Below are 6000 nucleotides of genomic sequence, written 5' to 3'. Positions count from 1 at the left end.
GGACCATGTCTTGTGTACAGTTGGGAAACCGAAACTTGTGAACATGTCGGAAGACTTAAGTGGATTTCATTTTTGGCTTGCTCTTCTTTCTTGTTCTGACTTCTCCTGTTCTCCTGTCCTTCTTCCACTTCGGCGTTTGCGGTTCCCGTTTTTGACTTTCTTCCTGTCTATGCGTGCCTGAAAGCTATCTCATGAGTTTGATGCATAAAGAATAACTGGGTACTGCATAACTCCCAACAGGTAGGGCTCACAGATACAGCCCTGGGAAAGACCAGTCGCAGGGAGGGGTGAGTACTTGAGCTGTTACCTTACCAACCGTCGTTTGGCCCGCTGTCTGGAGGTCGAAAGGTGTGATCTGATGTGTGAAGAGTCACCTAAATTGACTGTGCTCCCCTCTATGAGTGGCCCAGGAGAAATCAGGGCGCCACTGGAGATATTGGCAATCATGGGGGATTCACCCACGATGAGTACGTAAACTCCATCGACGCAACCTCCGTCTAATAAATGGAAATGGAACGAGACCAAAGACATTACGAAACTGCGAGTTGCACACCACTGCCTCGTAGTATCACTTTCAGAAGAATGTCTGACATTTTCTACCGTGAACGCGTTCGTCGTTGGAAACGGTATGTGTTGTGACTTGGCAAGACAGCCAAGCCACTAGGAGGAAGCCGAAAGGCACGCGTTTAAGCTCACGCAGGCTGGCGTGAGGTCTGGAACAGGTAAAGTAATTATACTAGCAAAAAAAGTACGTAGCTGCTGGAATACTTAACTTTAATCCATAATTGGTGAACATCGGTCTGACGGTACATGCATCAGAAGATAAATAGCAAATAATAATGGCGCCTTGCTAGGTCGTAGCAAATGACGTAGCTGAAGGCTATGCTAACTATCGTCTCGGCAAATGAGAGGGTATTTTGTCAGTGAACCATCGCTAGCAAAGTCGGCTGTACAACTGGGGCGAGTGCTAGGAAGTCTCTCTAGACCTGCCGTGTGGCGGCACTCGGTCTGCAATCGCTGACAGTGGCGACACGCGAGTCCGACGTATACTAACGGACCGCGGCCGATTTAAAGGCTACCACCTAGCAAGTGTGGTGTCTGGCGGTGACACCACAGTATGGATACAACTGCAGGCCTAAGTCATGCACCCGCTTACGCAATGGAACTTTGCTTCTATATACACAGAGCCTTTCAAGCCCAAAAACTGCCAAAAGCTACGCTCCTCCATAAATACCCTGTTCATGTAGAGGCTCATCGAGCACTGATTTCTTCATATAGTTTCATATACATTCAGTTGCTTGCATACAACAACTGAGGGAGATATACTACATTATCTCTCTGACTAGAGCGTAACCACTGTCCATAGGGTTATGAAGAGGTCTAATGCAGAATTACTGCCTACCCACACCCTTTTCTTAACGACTGATTGAGTGGAGCTCCTGTCGAAGATCAAGAAAGAGTATGACGTCATCAACGTCAGAATCTTACATACCAAATCCACTATCAGCATTACATCCATACTCACATGTCTTGTAAAAACGCAGCCAAATTTGTAACCTGTGGTAAGGATGTTCATGTGGGAGATTTGCCCACCTCCTTCTCTTCTGTTGCATCTTCACTGGCAACCATGCCGCTTCATCCTGTAAATGCCCTGTGAACCTCGATGAGTGAACCATTCAGGAGATCTGCTTTAGGGAAAAGATACCCCTCAGTGTTGCTCGCAAAAGTTGGCTAGCCAGTAGCCTTGCATACAACTATCCGCGAGTTACAGAAGTACTTTTGCTACGTCGACACTCACAAATATGGCCACACAGACCCGCTAACTCCAGTTCAGTGCTACGATTGTGAAATCGCCTAGCGATAAGATGACGTCCTCACCCCCACCCAATACAGTAGCTCAATAGACCAAACAACCTGCGCCCACACCGGTGAAGTCATTTGTGACATAACTCGAAGAACGTAAATTTTAAAGGAATACTCTCTAGATTACTTTTTGCATCCCTCAACTCAGCAAACATCTGGTGCTAAGAACTCGAACAAAGACAAACGTTCTTCCCCTTCTCCAACTCTGATATCCTCTACAACAGTCTGACCACACGACAGCTGTGTCTGGCTGATCTCCATTTCACATTTGCGAATCACCAGCCTATGCTCCACCCTGGAGTCAGCTGACCGACCCAGGGGGTTAGTGGTACCTCTGAAGAAACAACTGAACAGGCTCTTCCAGCCTCCGAACGCTGTAGTATCATGCAGCCGAAATCTAGTACCCGGCAGCCACCAAAATAATTATCCCTTATAAGAGAACTTAAGTTTTGACACGCGAGCTTATGACCTCAGCTGTTTTGAGTCCTAAAGGCACGACAAACAGACAAACAGATCATAGTCCACAGCGCCTAACCGTTCAGTGACCCTTGCACCAGCACAGCTTTGCGCTGCTGGTTGGTGTCCGCCTTTGAGTCCACTAGGTTGTCAATAAACAAGTTGGTCTCTCGTTGCCTACTTCCTACCATTAGAAACAGCAGTACTTCTGTGGTGGTGTTGGTAGCAGGTCCATACTGTGGTGTCACCACCAGACACCACACTTGCTAGGTGGTAGCCTTTAAATCGGCCGCGGACCGTTAGTATACGTCGGACCCGCGTGTCGCCACTGTCAGTGATTGCAGACCGAGCGCCGCCACACGGCAGGTCTAGAGAGACGTCCTAGCACTCGCCCCAGTTGTACAGCGGACTTTGCTAGCGATGCTACACTGACAATTACGCTCTCATTTGCCGAGACGATAGTTAACATAGCCTTCAGCTACGTCATTTGCTACGACCTAGCAAGGCGCCATTACCAGTTTATATTGAGATTGTTATTAATGTATCAACAAGAGCGATGTTCTCCAATTATGGATTAAAGTTAAGTATTACATCAACTACGTATTTTATTTGCTACTATAAATTCCCTTAACTGTTCCAGACCTCACGCCAGTCTGCGTGAGCTTAACGCGTGCCTTTCGGCATCCTCGCATTGTGACTTGGCTGTCTTGCCAAGTCACAACACATTCCGTTCAGTTAGTCTTAACGTTACGCTCCACCATTAATTAGGACCAATACCTAGATTAGGAAAAGTATTAAGTGACACACATCTAATTCCTTTAAGTCATGACAGTGCTCAAATTCACTCAGTTCGATATTACCTTTAGGGTACCGATCAGTTAGAATATCTGTCGAAGTCGCACTCTTCGGTCGTGGACGTATTGAGAAGGGTGACATTCTACGATTCAAAATACACGAAAGATGGTAACTTACAACTCAATAAATGCGATAGAAAAAATTCCCGGAGATAAAAAATTTTTGAACAAGTTACAAGCTCGTGATAGACTGGATCTCGAACCCAGAGACAGTGTCTTTGTCAAATGGCGGGATACTACACTACTGGCCATTAAAATTGCTACACCACGAAGATGGCGTGCTACAGACGCGAAATTTAACCGACAGGAAGAAGATGCTGTGATATGCAAATGATAAGCTTTTCAGAGTATTCACACAAGGTTGGTGCCGGTGGCGACATCTACAACGTGCTGACATGAGGAAAGTTTCCAACCGATTTCTCACACACAAACAGCAGTTGACCGGCGTTGCCTGGTGAAACGTTGTTGTGATGCCTCGTTTAAGGAAGAGAAATGCCTACCATCACGTTTCCGACTTTGATAAAGGTCGGATTGTAGCCTATCGCGATTGCGGTTTATCGTATCACGACATTGCTGCTCGCGTTGGTCGAGATCGAATGACTGTTAGCAGAATATGAAATCTGTGAGTTCAGGAGGGTAATACGGAAAGCCGTGCTGGATCCCAACGGCCTCGTATCACTAGCAGTCGAGATGACAGGCCTCTTATCCGCATGTCTGTAACGGATCGTGCAGCCACGTTCGATCCCTGAGTCAACAGATGGGGACGTTTGCTAAACAACAACGATCTGCACGAACAGTTCCACGACGTTTGCAGCATCATGGACTATCAGCTCGGAGACGATGGGTGCGCTTACCCTTGACGCTGCATCACAGACAGGAGCGCATGCGTGGTGTACTCAACGACGAACATGGGTGCACGAATGGCGAAACGTCCAGGTTCTGTTTACAGCATCATGATGGTAGCATCCGTGTTTGGCGACATCGCGGTGAACGCACATTGGAATCGTGTATTCGTCATCGCCATACTGGCGTATCTAATCGGCGTGATGGTATGGGGTGCCATTGTTTACACGTCTCGGTCACCTCTTGTTCACATTGGCGGCACTTTGAATAGTGGACGTTACATTTCAGATGTGTTACGACCCGTGGTTCTACCCTTCATTCGATCCTTGCGAAACCTTACATTTCAGAAGGATACTGCACGACTGCATGTTGCAGGTCCTGTACTGGCCTTTCTGTATACCGAAAATGTTCAACTGCTGCCCTAGCCAGCACATTCTCCAGATCTCTCACCAATTGAAAACGTCTGGTCAATTATGACCGAGCAACTGGCTCGTCACAATACGCCAGTCACTACTCTTGATGAACTGTGGTATCGTGTTGAAGCTGCATGGGCAGCTGTACCTGTACACGCGATGCAACTCTGTTTGACGCAATGCCCATGCGTATCAAGGCCGTTATTACGGCCAGAGGTGGATGTTCTGGGCACTTCTTTCTCAGGATCTATGCACCCAAACTGCGTGAAAATGTAATGACATGTGAGTTCTAGTATAATATATTTATCAAACGAATACCCGTTTATCATCTGCATGGCTTCGTGGTGTAGCAATTTTAATGGCCAGTAGTGTAATTAAAATATCTGTGCACGCCTAACGGAAGGACTCAGTGACAGCTTGTCACTTCCTTTTCATATTACGTCGCAAGCTACAATGCCTGACAAAAAGCTGGAAGCTACCACAAGGGAAACGGGGATAAAATGAAACATCCTGGTTTGCGAGGATTTTGTGATATTATCTTTCTTATCACAAAATCGGGTCAATTTTAAGAAGAACTTGGTATGACATTTCAATTCTCTGGTTCGGATGCGTGCACTCATTTGGTTGGGAAGGATGTTATAAGGTCGTTGTATGCTCTCCTGATGCAGGCTGTTGTAACTGGTCGCTGATATCCTGAATACTGGCAGTGGAACACACTTAGCTTCCGATCGGTCCCCACAGACGTTCTATCAGGGATAGGCGTGTGGATCATACTACCCTATAGTGTCTATAGTGACACGTGCCATGTGTGGACGGCCATTGACCTGTTGGCCGTGATTGCTTAACATGTGACGCTGTTCACATCCCTTATATATTTTACCAGGTCTCGTAACAATCCTAATGACGAACAACCTTAATAAACTCTGGCGGCCTTTCAACCCTTCGCAGCCACTGAAGATCTATTAATTTACATTTGCTACCCATCAGACAAGGTGGGAATTTAAGGAGATGGGACCTGGATAAACTGAAAGAACCAGAGGTTGTAGAGAGTTACAGGGAGAGCATAAGGGAACAATTGACAGGAATGGGGGAAAGATACAGTAGAAGAAGAATGGGTAGCTCTGAGGGATGAAGTAGTGAAGGCAGCAGACGATCAAGTAGGTAAAAAGACGAGGGCTAATAGAAATCCTTGGGTAACAGAAGAAATATTTAATTTAATTGATGAAAGGAGAAAATATAAAAACGCAGTAAATGAAGCAGGCAAAAAGGAATACACACGTCTCAAAAATGAGATCGACAGGAAGTGCAAAATGGCTAAGCAGGGATGGCTAGAGGACAAATGTAAGGACGTAGAGGCTTGTCTCACTAGGGGTAAGACAGATACTGCCTACAGGAAAATTAAAGAGACCTTTGGAGAAAAGAGAACCACTTGTATGAATATCAAGAGCTCAGATGGCAACCCAGTTCTAAGCAAAGAAGGGAAGGCAGAAAGGTGGAAGGAGAACATAGAGGGTTTATACAAGGGCAATGTACTTGCGGACAATATTATGGAAATGGAAGAGGATGTAGAT

This window comes from Schistocerca piceifrons, chromosome 7 (assembly GCF_021461385.2).
Source record: "Schistocerca piceifrons isolate TAMUIC-IGC-003096 chromosome 7, iqSchPice1.1, whole genome shotgun sequence".
Classification (NCBI taxonomy): Eukaryota; Metazoa; Arthropoda; class Insecta; order Orthoptera; family Acrididae; genus Schistocerca; species Schistocerca piceifrons.
This window is presented reverse-complemented; position numbering follows the sequence as displayed.